General features: G+C 39.0%; 1 long non-coding RNA gene across 2 annotated transcripts; it reads left to right on the top strand.

The window, feature by feature from the left end:
* Positions 1-1,062: 1,062 nt before the first annotated feature.
* On the top strand, positions 1,063-16,836 carry LOC118561679. Of its 2 annotated transcripts, none has more exons than XR_004930224.1 (4): positions 1,063-1,108; positions 1,432-1,528; positions 1,617-1,754; positions 16,792-16,836. It is a non-coding gene; the product is annotated as an uncharacterized LOC118561679 (long non-coding RNA). The 2 variants fall into 2 exon arrangements; XR_004930223.1 differs by lacking the exon at positions 16,792-16,836 and adding an exon at positions 3,929-4,034.
* Positions 16,837-18,388: the final 1,552 nt, after the last annotated feature.

Here is an 18,388-nt window from a genome sequence, read left to right on the forward strand (position 1 = left end):
AATATTATTAAAAAAAAATTTTTTTTCCCAGTAACCCAATTAACTAAGGCAGACACATCATATAGATTAATTACTCAAACTGGTGTTTGAAAGCCCTTATTTTCTGTTAAAAAAAATTGGTGGCATTTAATGAAAACATGACATTTAAGTTAAAAAAAAATATACAGAAATGTGGGCTTAATGATATGTGTTTAATACTTGCTTAAACGTTGTTCTTTTCAAATGGTATCTATATTATGACAAATTAGCCTCATTGGAACCCTTATTGTAATTTATTGAATATGACAGTATATGAATGATCTGGTACATAAAAGTAAAATAAAGACACAACAGGACATTTATTTAGACTGCTTTTTATTACAACAAAATCTTCAAATGCCGCATATAATTTGGTAAAAGTGAAGTAGTCCTTATTGTGCATACAATGACAGTTTTTTATTGTTATTTCAGGGTTGCCTGGTGCAGTAAGTCATGAATTTCTTTTCATATGTTGGTCATATCCATCGTTGGGCCGGGCACAGGACACCGTTTTAGTCGGTGTGATCGATCAGAAGCTGACATGCACGGTTTCAATTATTTCATAATGAATCTCAGCACAGGCTAATGAAAACATTTATTTTTATATACATATAATGACTTTAATCAGCTCACATCAGTGTTTATTTTGTTGTTCACCAAACTATGCTGAGTCAACTTTTTATTTAACTTACATATTGATTTAACTCACATTTTTAAGATAGGTGTAGGTTAATGATTATTTTTTTATTTATTTTCTTATATATTCTTTTTGTTTTTGCACTCTGCACATGACATTTCCTGAATTCAGCAACCCCTTTTTTTTTAAAAAAAAACAAAAAAAAACCTTAATGATTCCCAAGTAGGGAGCTTCAATCCTTTCATTTTGTTATACCTGCCTGATCCTCAAGGGGGCGCTGGAGCCCATCTCAGCGGGGTATAAGCAGACAACGATGGCCCAGAGGGTTTTTTTTGCATGAAGATGTAACCTTAGAATAGAATGTGCTTTATTCTTATTGTCATGAGTACAAGGGACATTTTTGAAGCTGGAGGTTTTCCACTAAAATCACAAATATCAGACGATGTGTGACAGGTGGGAGTCACGTGGTTCTGGTGCACGCCGTTAGTGCCGAGGCTAAATGAAAACCAGCAGCTACATTTAGATCACCAGCCTTTTTGAGACTGAGAGCTGCTTCATTGGCGCTGTGTTATACAAAGAGCTACCAGTACTGACATTTGAACTAGAAGAGACAGAATTCACCATAACTTTACGTAAAATAAACACATTTTTCATGCTTTGTTATAGATACAGTCATTTTCAAATGTATATAAATGCACATGTGGAAAAAACAGGAAGAGTAACAGCAAAAATTTAAGTTTTAGATGCATCTTACTGGTGGATTGTGCTTTTTTTAGGACAGGCTAGTGGGCTACTTGCTGCCTGCGGGCGCCATGTTGGTGAGGCCGGGTTTAGATCATGGTTGTTGTTTTTGTCCTTCTCAACATCCCACAGGTGAATGTCTATGTCCTCTGTTTGTTTCATCTGTTATGTTTTGCTTCGATTGATTTGGTTTTCATCAGTCTGTTCCCGATGTTTTCAGCTTGTCTGAACTTCTGCTTCCTCCGCACACCTGGGCGACCTCACCAATCACCACACCTGACCCTTGTTCGGTGTTGGTCTGTCCTGGCGTGTGGTGCCGGGGCCACTTTCTGTTGGCTCTCGTCTAAAATTCAACTCTGTGAGTATCAAATGTTTACAGATTATCTGTCTCTCTTTGGGATGCCCCTTTGTCTACATGTTTCACCGAGTTTCTAGATCGCAGTTCATCCACAGACCTTTCCCTTCAGTGTTAACGTCATCAACGTTTTTGAACGAGTTTCGTTTGGTGACGTGAAAGATTATATGATTCTGTTTAAATCCTACAATCTCTTTACTATGACTAAGTTTAACAGTTTTACATCAAAACTTTGTTTTTTTTAAAGAAATCAGGCAAAGAGCTCCTCAGCAGTTTTGAATCAAGACTTTTTGTGGAGGCAACAAAAGCATTTGCTTGTTTGCAGACTGTCTGTCTAATCTGAATTATTCTGAGCTGTTTTCCTGAAATTAAATGATTCAAATCTCTCTCTAGCTTCACAAAACTGGTGGAGCAATACTTTAAAAAAATATAGACTTTGCCACTGGGTCGGCATCAAAACCTGGCCCTCCAAAAGAACCATGTCATTCTTTTTGAATTATGTATTTGAAAAGAAAATTGATTTTCTTCTGTTTCATAATTAAGTGATGAATTGTGTTAAACTTTCACATATAATTCCAATGAAAAATCTAAAGTCTTGTGTTATGATCTGACAAGATGTAGTAAAAAAAATAATAATACAATGTACTATGTATTAATAAATAAAATAATTAACAAATAGCTCATCACTCCATTATAGAGGTCCTACAAAGAGCAAACTGGGCAGGCTCAAAAGCCATCAACCATCAAAAGCTGCCGTAACTTTCAGCCGGCGACAGTCCTGCAGATATACGATGCTGTAAACTATTCCCCTCACTTTAAACTGTTCAGACAGAGGTCTAATGGCAGCCGCGTTCAGTTAGTATTGTGAACAACACAAAAAAAAAGAAATACATTTTTGATTTCAGCAAAAAATCCAAACTGAGCATCAAGCTCTGCAGCATCAACCTAGCCTCAGAGACACAATATCCATGGCGCATATCTGCCACTCCGCCTTGATGCAAGGGCTATTCAAACGCTGCAGCTGTGACTCTGTAGTGAAATGAACTTCCTCTCACAACAAGTTTTGCAGACGCTAGCTGTCTGCGCTGATGACCACCGATGACTCAATTGTGAAATCACAACTGTTGCAGCCCACTATTACTTTTTAAGGCTCTCTGACTGAAGCGGTGTCTCAGTATAAATATTTAGGCTTTGTTATTGGTGACTCTCTGGGTTTTGTTCCCCACGTTCAATAGCTGGTAAATTGAAGTTGTGTTTTTAATTTTAGAATTTGTTCTTGTTTGTCTTTTGAGGCCATGAGGCATCCTTTCTACCCATTTTGGACAATGCTGATATAATTTATATGCATGCATGTTCACACTGGTTGCATATGTTGGATTCTGTGTATCATGGAGCACGACGTTTTATCAGTGGTCTATCCCATGTTGGCTGGATTTCCTTATCCACCTGCAAACACTGTCACAGGTATATTTTCACTTACAAAGCTGTCTTGGGTTTACATCCCCATTATCTCCTCTCCGTTGTTGATAGAAAGTATTCAGGAGCTTATTCTCTGCGTTTGAAGTTCGTTTTATTAAATGTACTTAAGATTCACAATGATCATGACAAAAAAAATCCTTCCAGTTTTCAGCACCCTCAGACTGGAATCAACTGCAGAAGGACTTAAAAATTGAAAGATTTGGTCTCTTTTAATGTATTTAAGGGCATTTTAAACCAGTTTATAAATACGGGTTCTGTTTGTAAATGCTTTAAGAAATCATATTTTAGGTTGTTAGTTTCATGTTTTTTATTTTGACTTACCAAAATTGTGTCGTAAATGTATTTTCAGGTCAGCTGTGTTTTATTTGGTATTGTCTGTGTGCTGCTGCCATTTGTGGCCCGGTCTCTTTTGAAAAAAATAGGTTTTTAATCTCAATGAGAGCTTCCTAAATAAAAGTTACATACACATGCGTACTACAGACTCACTTCAGCATGCTGGATGCTTGAGGCTCCAATTAATGGCGGCATGACCTACTTTCTGATTAACTCAGCTAATAGTTATTTAAGCAGATGGTCCACCCATAGACTGTAAGGCTTCATCTCCAGATGGTGAGGTAATAATATAGTTTCCATCATTGCAAAACCAACACAATCTATCAGAACGCTGTGATTAATGTAAGCTTTTTTTTTTTTTACAGCCTTTCACATCAGAAGCACCAAACAGATTTCATCGACGTGACAGGAGTTGATGTTTCCCAGAAAGCACTTTATTTTATTTCAGGTTTAGAACATTGTAAACAACTTTTCAGAGACACTGAACATAAATGGCAAGATGAGAAACAGTGTGATAGCAGCTTTGGTCTCCCGTTTAGGGTCAATCCACTCAGAACCCTTAATCTAGTTTTTTTTTTATATATAAGACAATGCAGCTGTAAGAGAGAGACCAATAAATGAAGGGATGATGCCCCATCCTCCAGTGTACCATTTAGATCAAAATGTAGAATAAATATACGTTTACTTCAGATATAAAGCATAATTTCTTTTCACTTTTTTTCACTTTGTTTTGGTACCAGAGACAAGAAGATTGAAAACATTTTTACTGCCTCACAGTATGCAGTTACTTATAATAGTTTATTCTATGCTTTCCAAATGGTCTGTAGTTCTTAATTCTTAGTTTATCTTAAGTTTTATTTAGTCTATATTGTCATACTTGTATTTATCTTGACATTTTATTATTTACGTACTTGTTTTTGCCTTATAACTTCATATCGTGCGATGGACTTCATATTTTTAGGCTCCCTATCTGTTGCATGTTCTGCGTCACAACACCACATCATATTCCTCACACATAAGGATTTCTTGGTCAGTAAACTGAATTCTGATTCTCAGGTCAAGGTCTTTCAAAGTTTTCTGTGAACTTTGGCTGCTGTTTCACTCTTCCTCAACCAAATTCAGCCGTTTCCTTTAACCCACTTAATGTTATTGAACCATTTTGTCCTTCTTAGGTGAATCAAAAGGTGATTTCCATTGAGCTAGTGATCGGACATGCAGTGGATGATGAGTTAAAGGATGAACATTCAGGTCTTTCCTTTTCCTATTTAATAAACACATGACTTTATGATCTTTAGATACTGCTCCTCTTCCGTATTTGTTTCTTTTCTTTTTTTTTAAAGCGGGTGATTATCATCCTCTTTCAAAACGTGTGGTCATAGTCATGTACAAGAACTGGACGGGAAATGAGTAAAGAAAAAAAAAGAAACCCAAATGAAACCGAAAGAGCTTCGCAGAGCGTGAAGTAGTAGTGATCCAGACCCTTTTTTAAAAGATCCAAAAAAACATGTCTTGTTGAAATGCAACAGAAACAAATCCATGGGGGTTTACTATGTCTGCACAGTTCTGCTTTATGGCAAAATAAGAGGGACTCTTTGCAAGCCTTTATCGTCGGTTCACTGCATGTCATTTTTTTAAAGTAACAAACACAACGGTTTAATCATCAGTTCCCCCTTCAACCCGTTTCTAAGGACTCTGCTAGTTTGCATGAGGCCACAAAATGTGACAGAAAACTGAAGGTATCCTGCAACCCGGCGCACCGAGAGCCACAAGTCTTGGTGATGGCTGTGCGAGCGCCTTTTATTTTAGACATTAATAGAGTTGTTGCTGTGCACGCAAAAATAATTCTAACAGTCGCAAAGAAAGTCCCAGAGGTCAGAGCAGATGCTTTCTGTAAACAGCTCTTGTTGTCTGCAGTTTCTCTTCAGGCCTGCAGAGCAGCGTTGTGGGCTGCTGGTGAAGAGTGTCAGCTGCCATGACTTGTTTCACAGCTGCAGGGATGTGTGAAACGGTACGTCTGAGTTGCACACAATGACGAGGGGGGGGGGGGGGAAGAGGAAGCAGTAGGTTGTCTTTTTGCTCTCAGTGTGAGGATCAGAGGAGTGTTCTCAGTCAACACTGATGGACTTTAGCCCACTTTTCTGCTGGTTTTTGACTTTTTAAAGACGAGAACTGCTAAGACGTCGCCTTCTGCCTACAGTTTCATCCACTGTAAGTAGAGATTGTTTCGGTTTTTAGTGGAAACCTCTGCAGGTTCTCCAGTAACATCCTCCACAGTGACAGCTTGTTGTTGCTGCTGCTGATGCTCTATATGCAACGCAATGGTTTTTTTCTTTTCTTATCGTCACCCGAAGACAGCAGAAATGTCAACGCTTGCCTTCTTTATGCCTGTGTTTTGCTTTCTCGTGGGCAAAACACCCGGGAAAGTTGTCCACTATGTACACTGCGGCCCACGTCACGGTAGCTGCAGTTGAACAAACATAAAAGCCAAGTTGCTCGCTCTACGGCAGGTCTCTTGAAGCAAATTCGTGCCATTTCAGACCAGACGCGTCGATGTGCGCCTCTGTGAGTCAACAAGAAACTGTTTCATTGCTTTCATTGCATCTACTTCCTTCTCTTTTTTTTGTTTTTTTTTTTTGTTTCTGCTCTATTTCCCAAAACAAGGCGCATACAGTATGCGAAGAGTAAAACGCTGCATTTCAACGTTCTGGTTAACTTTTACACAAAGTCTCTTTTTTTCTTACTCTCTCTTACTGTTGGCTGCAAGAATTATTCAGAATTGCCGTTCATTCTGTTTTTAGATGGACCCAAACGAACGTATGGTCATTCAAAGCAAGTAAAAGCAGAAATTCTTCTAAAAATAGAGCAGTAGACGACGGTTTAGAAGAATATTCTGTTGCTTCTTGACTCCTGGATTCCTACTGTTCTCCCCCCCCCAATTTGTTTTTGCTGCTGGAGGTAATCCCCAGCCTCCTGACTCTCCTCCCCTCCCTCCTCCTCTTACTGGGTGCCACAGCAGCAGTTGTGAGCAAGCTCCAGTTCAAGCTGGCCTCTGCTCCGGCTCCCATGGCTGACTCTCCTCTGAACCACTCCTGGCCCTCCTTCTCCAGGTTCTGGATGAAGAGATGGTCCTTCAAGAGAGGTAATCCGCTTCCTGGTTCACCTTTAGTGCCAGTACCTTTTTTTGTGACCCACCAGAGCTGGTAGCAAAGCCGCCTCTTGTTTCTCCTCTGAGCTCCATTCAGTTCTTCTTCTTTCTTTTTTTTTCTTTTTTTTTTTTTTTATGATGTGACTCCTGCTTGCCATTGTGACCTGATTGTGGTTTTTGCGGTGAATGACAGTTGCAGTGTTTCAGTTCAAAGTTGTTCAGAAAGTGAAGTGTGCATTGTGTCAAACTGTGAGTTGCTGAACTCAAACAGAAAGCTGATCATTTATCTGCAAAGTGTCACATTCTGTCGGCAGAGCTGCGTCTGACCTTTTTTTTTTAAGGTGAGCATTCACGGTGCTCTGCACCCTCCAGCACGTGCCACAGGTCCTCTCCTCCTCCTCCTCCTCTGAGCGTGGCCGTTCATTGCCTCCATCCCGCTTCTGTGTCTGTGCAGCTTGCCAGGTTTCAAACGGCCCTGGATTTTCTGATCAAAGATGAAGGCGGTCGCTTTTGATGTCGTTGCGCTTCAAGCTCGGATCTGACAGTTTCTGTTTTTATCTGCGAGCGGCATCCGTCGAACACCGTGCGAAAACAAACGAGCAGCGCTTCTCTTGAACTCACACAGGCACAAAAGTTGGTCACCGCAGCCTTAAAAACCTGCTCATGCTGTCCCAGAAAGAGAGCACGTTTGTTGTGACTGCTATCTTGAAATCTGTGGGCTTCTGTTTTTGTCCCGTCCAGAATGACTTAAACTGAGATGTATTGTCGTTTTGTGAAACGCATGAAAAACAAAAAAAACAAACTGTTTGATATGTGATGTCTGACTAAATTAAATCACCTGATCGTGCCCTGAGTTTCCTCTTGTGATCGTCATGTAACTTTTAAGCATGCAGAGCTTTGTGGGCAAACATGTGCTTATATTTCCTTCCTCGTCTTTTGACATCCCCCTTGAAAATGACGAAAGCAAATCCAAAAATATACATGCTTTTTCAATAAATTCAGTAATTTGATTAATCCAAATGAAATTGTAAAACTTTTTATATATTTTTTTATTCATTACACACAGTGATATATTTTAAGCACTTCTTTCTGTGAATGTTGACGTTTTGCTACATATGCGAGCCCAAGACTCAGTTTCCTTGATGATTTGAATATTACACAAGACCGATGTGAAAAAGGACGTTTTGGTACAGAGACGTTCCGTTGTGGCTGTGCTGTGGCCTACAGAATCATGGGGCACCTGCTGACTTCACATCAGGCACGGTGAGCCACACCGCAAAACAGTGAGCTGTTTAGGGTCCTCGGTCCACTGGAAGGTTGAGTGGAAGGAAAAAGTGTGGAACAAAAAGCTGCAGACATGATGGATATGCTTGCTGCCTTATCATGGTTATAAAGTAAAGCTAGCTTCAATTTGGGGGAGATTCACAAGGGATGGACTTTCAGCTGGATTCACAACCAAACATTGTCTACAACTTGTTTTAAGCCACTTATGGACCAGAGAGAACATAAGAAGCGAAAGAGAAGAAGGGCTTGAATATAAAATAAACTGAGTACACATTATATCTTCTGCTGTTGTGGGTCTGCTGGGTTGTAGAAAGTCCACAACCAGGGCAGCCACTTGCCGGGAAACTTTAGAGCTCTTGATGCTCCACTCTGCTGACAAACTTTATGGATATCCTGTATTCATTTCTTCAGCTGGACTTGGCCTCTGCCCACACTGCTAACGGTACCAGAACCTGCTTTAAGGCAATGTAAAGAGGAAGATGAGGCGATGAAGACCTCTGAAGGCTGGTCACCTCCATGCCTCACATCGAGTGCAGATAGTGGACAAAATGCCTGAAATTCAGTGCTTTTGATTAGATTGATGTAGTGTTGAAATTTACTGTTTGGCTTTTAACTGGCTTTAAGAAATAAAGACTTGAAACTGTGTGTAGTAAATCAACACGAGTTTCACATTTGTCAATAGAAGTAATGATAAAAATTAAATTAATGATATTATAATTCTGATTTATTGAGATGCACCCATGTGAAAAAGTGTTAATTAGTTAACGATGATTAAAATCCATATTTTTGTAGAAGATATTCCACTTGAAGCTAGGGGCTAATTTATTTTTTGTCTCTTGGCTCCTCTTTAAACTGCTTTAGTTCAACATGTCACATCATGGAGTCTGATTTGCTGAGCACACGACTTGACTTGCTAAAACTGAGCAGTTGTATTAAGTTTTACGGTTTGAGTTTAAATCTTTGCACATCTACAGTAATGGTGTTGAGCTGCGGCTCTTCATAAATACCCACGAAGCATTGAGCTGCTTAAGTTGACCGAATGCAACGAAGCTCGTATCGGTGTTGACGTCTTTACATGAAGGTATTATTTTTTATCGTTTTAGCAGCAGAGTGACGCCTCCCTTTTTTATGTAGAACCAAACTGTTACAAAAAAACAAGCCGAGTCTGATTTTTAAAAAGGTTGTAAAGCAGAGCGCGCACACAGCCTTGCACCGATGCTTCATTGTTTTGTCATGTCTGAGAAGAAATGAAAAGGCCAACCATAAAAGGCCACAGCGAGTCCACGGCTCCAGCGGCTGCTGCAGACTCTCCTCTGAGTTTACACTGAACACAAGAAGGATTTGGACACAAACTAATTCTCCCTCCGGGGAGGACGCTGCCCACCCCAGCAGCCTCTGCCGGTGATTTAGTAATATGGAGAACTGTATCTACAGTGTGTGCGTGTTTACACAGGAGCGTCGCTAGCTGTCAGGCAGAGGGTCGCGGTGGATTGTGCTGGTTTATAACATGACCGGGCGCCGGAGTCAGGCTGTAGGTTAGCTGACCACACATCATGAGCTTAGGAATCCATCAGGTGCTATATTGTGCAAGTAAAAAGAAAACCCCCAAATTATTGTTAAGTTCTTGTTTCATTATCAACATTAAAATAATGGCATTTCTGATGCACTTGAAACCCTACAGTAAGACAAAGTGTTTTTTTTTGTGTGTGTGTGTTTTGTATACAGGACTGTCTCAGAAAATTAGAATATTGTGATAAAGTTCTTTATTTTCTGTAATGCAATTAAAAAACATGAAATGTCATACATTCTGGATTCATTACAAATCAACTGAAATATCGCAAGCCTTTTATTGTTTTAATATCGCTGATTATGGGGTACAGCTGAAGAAAACTCAAAAATCCTATCTCAAAATATTAGAATATTTCCTCAGACCAAGTAAAAAAAAAAATTATAACAGCAAAACAAAATCAAACATTTGAAAATGTCCATTAATGCACTCAGTACTTGGTTGGGAATCCTTTTGCACAGATTACTGCATCAATGCGGCGTGGCATGGAGGCAATCAGCCTGTGGCATTGCTGAGGTGTTATGGATGCCCAGGATGCTTCAATAGCGGCCTTTAGCTCATTTGCATTGTTGGCTCTGGTGTCTTTCAGCTTCTTCTTCACAATACCCCACAAATTCTCTATGGGGTTCAGGTCAGGGGAATTGGCAGGCCAATCAAGGACAGTAATGCCATGGTCAGTACACCAGTTACTGTGAGAATCTTATGTCGTCTCTTAACCACTACCATACTTGTGATTTAGTTTACTGAACCAAGCTGAGTGTTTTTCAAGGCTCAGGAAACCCTGCAGTGTTTCGAGTTAATTAGACGATTCAAGTGATTAGTTGAATAACCTACTAGTATACTTTTTCACGATATTCTAATATTTTGAGATAGGATTTTTGGGTTTCTTAAGCTGTAAGCCATAATCAGCGATATTAAAACAATAAAAGGCTTGTGATATTTCAGTTGATTTGTAATGAATCCAGAATGTATGACATTTCATGTTTTTTAATTGCTATACAGAAAATAAAGAACTTTTTCACAATATTCTAATTTTCTGAGACAGTCCTGTATTTAGTAGATTCGTCAATTCCCATCTCTTGGTTTTGCGTTCTGTTTGGTTTCCCCCTGGCCTCTGATTTTCTTTGCTTGTTTATTTGGTTCAGCCATATTCTCTTCCATTAGTTTCCGCTCGGTAGCCTCTGACTCTCGCTCCATAACTCATTAAAAAAAACAAAAACTTTTTTTTTTCTGAAGCCATTTGTAAAATTACTTTATCTTTGTTTGATTTAACCTTTATACAGGTTGTCTCTCTAAGATTCAACAGCTAATTTATAAGAGACATGCCTTGATAAAGCAAAAAAACAAACAAAAGAAAATACATTTCAGTTCAAGGAGTATTTAATTGGTGATAGGCTCTCCGGTTTAGATCTCTGCTGGTCTTAGAACGTTTTCTATAGGCCTAAAAAAAACATGTTTTTCGGTTTAAAAGGAGAATGTTAACAGATCTTATTACTGAGGTGAGATGCTGTGGTCCTGAAGTTAGTCTCTCGTTTGCCACTTTGTGTGGTGGTGTTTGCTAATTTCGCGTTGCTTAGCTGCTGTCACCAGACAAGCTGCTGTTTTTATATCAGTGAAACCACAAATGCTCGGTGGCTGCTGAGCTGGCTGTGAGAGCTGCACATATGATGCCGAGTCTACAACGTCAACACTGACAATACAGCTGCTCAGGTGCAGGTTACATTATTAACACAACAGGTGAAATTGTTTCACAGTGAGGATGAGAAAAGAATGACGTCAGTTTTACACACCACACACGCATTGTAAAGACATTAATTAATTAAACACAGAACCAAAACAACTGATAAGAAAAAAAAGAGAGTACTTGGAGTACTCAAGGCTCCACCAATCAGGACATTCCAGAGGACGGACACGTCTGAACATACAGAAATTTAAAACTGAGCCAAGTTAAATCATTACAAAAATAAGTACATAAAAGTGTCAAATAAAAATAAATAGACCTGTACCGTGTAGCCCGTTACATGTACAAAGTGTTTCTACATCTTGTTCAATTCAAGAGCAGCAGCAGCAGGGACAAAGCTGAAGTGAAGTTATAACCAGAACGTTGTTTTTATTGTTTTTGTATGTGACAGATGGACACCTGCTGCCTCAAAAAGTACTGATGAATTTTCACATTTGGTCAACAAGCTTCCAATAGTTTTAATGGGAAGAAATATGTATTTTTTTCCCTAAATAAAAATCTGACAATGGACCATGCATCTGTATTCAGCTCCTTTTTAGTTGCTGCTTTGTCAAACTACCTTTTTTTTCTGTCTTTTGAGTTACCTTTCTAATGTCATAGATCAAAGGACTGCATTTTTGCAGCCTCTAACAGGCTGTCTGATTGCTCTATATTTAGCTGCATCCCTCTTTATTTCATTTTTTCCCGCTTCCCTGTTCCTGATGATGAAAATCTCCTTCACGGCATGATGCTGCCACCGCCATGTTTCAGCACTACTGCATCCTTGAGCCATCTGGTGCATTCCTTCTTAAGTCATGTTGTTTGTTTGTTAATGTCTTCCAAAGAAAAAAGAGAAGAGCGCTTCCGAGGTCTTTACAGTACAGCTGTGTTTATTTGGAGATTAGATTACACACAACCACCACTTCCTTTATTTAGATGACGTCTGAGTGCAGTTTGATTACCCTGGATTTAATTTATGGGGTGCATGAGTAGAGAAGTCTGAATAAATGCCATGCTTTTCAGGTTCTAATTTGGAGAAAACAAAATTAGTTTTGGTCCGTCACAACCATTCATTGTGTCTTCACCAGTATTAGGCCTGTTATATCTGTTTTCATTGTCTGCATGGACCTCAAAGTATGGCAGACTTGTGTCATTGCAGGGTGCAGACATCATGAAGTTGTATTTGTGTTTGTCGAAGGATGTGTAGTGAGGATCTCCAGATGCTATGCATGTTGATGTACCTAAGGAAAAGAAATTGACAAACTACACTTCACAAGAATCTTAGAAGTGATTTATACAACATAAATAGTTTTGTGCACAGAAATTACTTTTATGTAATAGAGAGCTACGCAATTGTTTAAAATGTTAAAATCTGAGGCTCACTGAGGCATTCTTACCTTTAGGATAGCAGCTAGAAACACCATTAACCTCTCGACACTCTTCAGTTGAATCACAGGAGTTATCAACACATTGAAAAGTGTAGTTCCCCAATCAGCGGCACAGCTTTGTGCATCCATCTGTTTAAAAGAAAACTGTAGCATGAGCCTTTTCTTATAATTATCCCAAACATTCCCTGGAAATCTTCACTGGATGAGAGGGGACACCTGATTTCAAGCACCTTGCTGTAAACTTTTGCTTTTTTTTCTTGAGGGGCTAACTACCCTAGAAATCCACTGTGTCAATAAAGTAAGAGTTATCATTTATATAACCGTACTGCCACTAAGAAGTGATTACAAAGTAGACTCCAGCTCCTCCACAAAAAAGAAGATGAACATAGTAACGAATGAAGAAAAGACCTTATCAGTCCAAACTATACATGGGATTGTATTAAAAAGAAAGTCCCCCCCCCCACCCCCCCCCCCCCCCGCCCCACTTAATTCTGATTAAGTACTTTTCCATTCTAATGTTTTTTGGGGTGTGCTTACGTTTTTTCCATTTTAACCTCTCAGTTTAATAGATAATGACATTGTGGAATCTGTGTTGTGTGTTTTTTCTCACTCAAGGATGGATTTGACAATCCTAGAAAGTGGTGAGGACCCGGTTATTTATGCTTTAAAACCCAGCGACCCTGAGATGATCTCTGCGGGGCCCTGAAAACCTTGGATGAGTCAAATGTACCCAGAATTTTATGATTCAGTCTTGTAGCAGCTAATATAGTGTAAATTAAGCGTGTAGGACTTCAGAAGCGGGTTTGGGTTAAAAAAAAAAAAGGATCCAACTTTTTATCAAGTTGCAATATCTTTGTGGTACTCTATAATATTGTTACTAATGTTATCAGTGGTGGTTCTTGCATTATTGGTGCCTCCATCTGCCCCCCAGCAAATCAAAACAATTCACCAAAGAGGATGATTCTGCAGAATAAAACATTTTATGTTCATATAAAACAAACTATCAATGAATATAATGAATCAAGTGTTTTAACTTGCAGCTCCATAAAAAACAGTTAATGTGGATATCCCATCCAGTTCTTTTATTTTATTAATGTTTTTGTCGTTTCTTTATTGTCTGGTGTTAATCAATTACATTTAAGACTAGCATTTCAGAATGCTGAAGTTTTGTTATAGTAAAGTTAATAAAATGGCATGAACAGTAGAATATCCCATTAAATATTCAGGTCTTTTAAAAGAAATGTTGACATATTGATAATCATTTTAAAAAGTATATATATCTGTAAAAGAAAGTGATTTAATTACAGGGAAACATCAAAATCTCAAACGTTTTTACTTCTCAAAAACTTTAGACAAAACTGAGAATCCTGGGTGATTTCCTGATTAGTGTCGGTGCTTCTCGTTTTATTTTAAATAACTTCTGTGAAGGACTTCTTGTAGATGTATCAGTCTTTGACATCAGTCTAAGGGAGGTTTGGTCCTCTTCTTACTGTCTGCTGGGAGATATTTCAGGGGTTTCTTGCATGTAAAGCGTCTGCACCCCACAGCATCTCAATGAGCTAAAGATTTGGGCTTTACTCGGCCCGCACTTCTAAAGCTCAGCCATTTCTTGGTGGATTTACTGGCATGTTTTAGGTCAAGGACATCTTGCAAGGTTTAAGTTCTGCTCCAGCATTCATTTATTTAAAGGTAGAGTCTGTGATTTTTCTTAAAGTTTCCATAACTCCCTTTCTGAATAACCACGTGTGCATAAGACCATCTTACCTGCTCTTCCGCTCCTCAGGGAGATCGTGTGAAAATAATCTCCCAAAAGCTCTCTGGTTTTGTTTTTTTTCTTCTGAGCTCTTCTTCTTCTTCTCATAAACTTGTGAGACAATTTGCTTCTTGAGATTCTCAGCCATTTTAAGAGTATATCGGTAAACAACTAACACCAAAGCTCACCGAGACATAAACACTAACAAGGATCGAGCAGACACACTGGCATTAAAATGATCGTGATGCATGTGGGACAACCAATAAGGTGATACCCCTGGAGCTTGAGGGACAGAGGGGGGTTGATGGCAGAACCAAAACTCTGACCAATCCCTGTTCTTCGGTGCAAAGGGCAGTGATTGGGCAGAGTTTTTCCAGGCCTGCAGCTGCCATAGAGATCACCTTTTTAATCTTTTTTTCTGAATACATGATGTATTGACTACTTTCAGGATGGAAGGACCATTTCATTCAGTATAACAAACTGTCTCTCAACAGGATAACCAACTATAGCTTTAAGGATACTCGGCTTTTCTTCAAGTAGCCTCTGATACACCAGTCCTGGTGGACTCCATCGTTGTCAGCTGGCAACTCATCCCCAAACCATGATACTTCCAGCTCCGTGCTTCATAGTTGGCATTGGAATGCTGAGTAATTATGTATTAATCCCTTCCTGATTTTTTTTTTTTATACAAACTTTTAAAATAAGTATTTCATTTTTGTTTTTATTGTAGCAGGTTAAATCCGCATCTTTACAGGGCACCGGGGTCAAGGAAAAATAGCACACAGGCTGTCCTAAACTTTTTCATATACACTTTTACTGCTTAACAATTAAGTTTTGAGGCACATTTCCTTAGTCTTGCATAATCTACATCCTTATTGGGATTATGTCTAAATCACTGACCTGTCACTTAATTACCTTATCAGTTATGTCACAGTGTAGGAGTTTCAAAATGGATAGCAAGCTTTATTTCTCTCCTGTTCTCCTTGCTCAAACAAAAGGTGTTTTATTACGACATTTATTAGATTAGCAAACTTTATTCAACCTTTTTTTTTTGGGGGGGGGGGGGATTTCTCACTTGGATCTTTAAGTTGAAAGGTTGTCTCAGTTTCGGGTTTATAAGTTGACGTTTAGGTCACAAAATATTAATGGAAAATCTTCATTTGGACCACAAAGAGGGAACATTTTTAGATGTCAACAATAATTATTTCTTACTCATTGCATTTTGACTGAAAACACGTCTCTTCCAGAGTGCCCACTCATTGTAACTTTTTAATATGTTGCTTTGATAATGATTTATTGTTGATATGCTGTTGGATCTGTGCAGTCTCCTTGAGTGCTCTGAAAGGCATTTCAAATAAAATGTATTTTATTAATATTATTTGTTTTATCAGCACTGCATTGTAAGTTAAATAAGAAATCATTGATACAGGACAAGTAGCATTGGAAGAGCGGTTCCCAATGTCAGGGTTGGGACCCTCGTTGGGGGTCACGAAGCAACAAGGATGGGGTCCTGATATCTTCATAAAAAATTAAACTAACAAAACTTTCACATTTATTACATATTTACATAAGACGATTACCATTTACAAATTAAAATAAATAAAATCAATGTCCAGGCTGTTATTGCTGCCTGTTCTCCTGTTTATCTGCCTTGGTAGAACTGCATGAATACTGAGTCGGGGTCACAAAAGTCCTTTTTATACTGTGAATTTTTGGGGGTCATGGTGTGAAATGTTTGCAAATCCCAGCATCAGAGGACCGTGCAGAATACCTGATTGTTGTAGCTAGGTTAAACAAGAGGAATTAAGTCACTGTAGTGAATAGCATCCTTGAAGTGTGAGCCCCTAATTTTAATCAGTAATTGAACTGAAGAATGAGTTTGAGCGGTCAAAAAGTCGCCTTTTTTGCCTTTAAGTGAGTTTGGTTAAACCCTGCATTTGCCTCTTCTGCTTGTGGATGATTTAAATACCTTGAGCTCATTATTGGCCACTTGTTGAGCTGCTCGGCGAAGGAATAAACTCAAGCTCTCCAACCCGCTGACATGTAAACCAACACTCACACCTTCTGAGTGCTTTGCTACCGGCGATGGTGGTTAGCGGCATCAGTCGAACGGAGGGAAGCTGTTTTATGTAATGGAAATGTAAAGGAGCTTTCAACAGGAGGCTGGCGTGGGGGTCTGCAGCGGGGCTTTTCATCCATCACGCACAGCACAGATCAGACTGATTACCACATGTGCCATGGGATTGATGCATTCAGCAGCCCGTTTGCTTTCCTTATCTCTCTCCTCCGGGGCTGTTGAGTCTACTGTACTTTTGGAGAAACGTTTGTGTTAACGAAAAGGAAAATAAAATCAATTCCTTTTGTTGTCCAGCGTCCGACTGCAAACCATGTAGCCAGTCCTGTGGGAATCCCAGTACCCATGCTTGGCGTCCAGGCCTCCCAGCGGTGAAAGGCTCTTCCTGTTCGTTACCCCCGGCCTCCATCACAGGAGGACGTCTTCGCCGATAACACCAGTGATGACCAGGTAAAGACATTTCTCCAGCACCTGAAACCATGCAGGTGTCTGAATTTCCAGAAACCGAACAATCTGCCCAGTTTCAGCGTCTTATTCCCAAATGGCACCAACGCTACACTGGTGCAAACATGTTCATCAATTGCAGGTTGGGTGAGCAGTTTGCATTTACATCACATGGCACATATCCTTCATTTGAACTCCAGGTTATAAGCAAGACTAAAAAGTAGTGACTGATGTTTGCCTTGGAGAGAATTTACATGAATGCACGCAGATTTTCTCTGAATTCATGCATAGAACCTTCTTTAAATGTGGGAAAACTACATAGGAATAAAGAATAAAACGAAAGGATAAAAGAATAAAAGCTTCATGATGGCTGTTTATTAGTAATATGGTCCTGTTCAATGGGAATATTAATGGAAAGTTAATTTCATTCAGAAACATATTTCACTCAGTGAAACACTATAAAATTACACACAGACTGATGTTTTCAGGCCTTTATTTCTACTAATCATGATGGCTTTCCACTTACAGCTAATTAAAGCCCAACATTTAAGGTCATTGCATCAAAACAATAAAAAAAAATTATGCAGAAATGTGGGCTTCATGAAGTCAGTAACACCTGCTTAAATGTTAATTTTTTATAGGTATTTGTAACTTATTTCTGAAAACGAGCCTCATTGTGACACGTGCTCTAGTTTGTTGAACGTGACAGTAGCTTAGAAATGTAGTGATATGGAAATATTGTATAACTTTTTGATTTTGTTTATCGTTCAAGAGAATTCAAGGTTGCAAAAGACGGATGCTGGTCACTTTTGGAGCGTAAACGGTTTAGTGTCGGTAAAGGTTGGCACAATGTCCGCCTCAACTCTTGAAGAACATCAACACAGTTACATTTTCATACTAAAGAGTGCCTTCACACAGCAGCCAACAGGCCTGTTTTACTTATTAAGCTTAACAAAGCTATTTTTTTATTTTCTCTAAAACAGTGCGTTGCAAAGGTAAGAATTTTTCTGGAACTTAATGAGACATATTTTCCTTTTTATTTTTTTTTACAAACCAGAATCCAAAACTATGGTAAGCATTTATGATAACTCTGCTTTTACAAATATCCCTAAAAAAATCCTTTCATTCATCAGCTTTCAGAATAGACCTAAATAGTAAAAAGCGTCCCCTGTCATGTATGTATTACCAGCATCACAACAAAAGCTGGACAGCAACATAAATTGGTAATGGTCTGAGAAGTTTTCTTAGAGATCATTAGTAACAAACAGTATTTAAAGAGCTATAGGAGAAGACCAAACTTGTTATGGAGAACGTTTTACAATATTTTGCAGCAGGGATGGATTTTAAAGCCACGTTCAAAATGTTGAACAAATCATTTAAACTCTCAGTCCATCCAAAATGAGAAGAGTATCTCTAACTACATGCTGGCCAAAGAATACGGCCTTCTACC

This window comes from Fundulus heteroclitus, unplaced genomic scaffold (genome assembly GCF_011125445.2).
Source record: "Fundulus heteroclitus isolate FHET01 unplaced genomic scaffold, MU-UCD_Fhet_4.1 scaffold_691, whole genome shotgun sequence".
Taxonomy (NCBI): Eukaryota; Metazoa; Chordata; class Actinopteri; order Cyprinodontiformes; family Fundulidae; genus Fundulus; species Fundulus heteroclitus.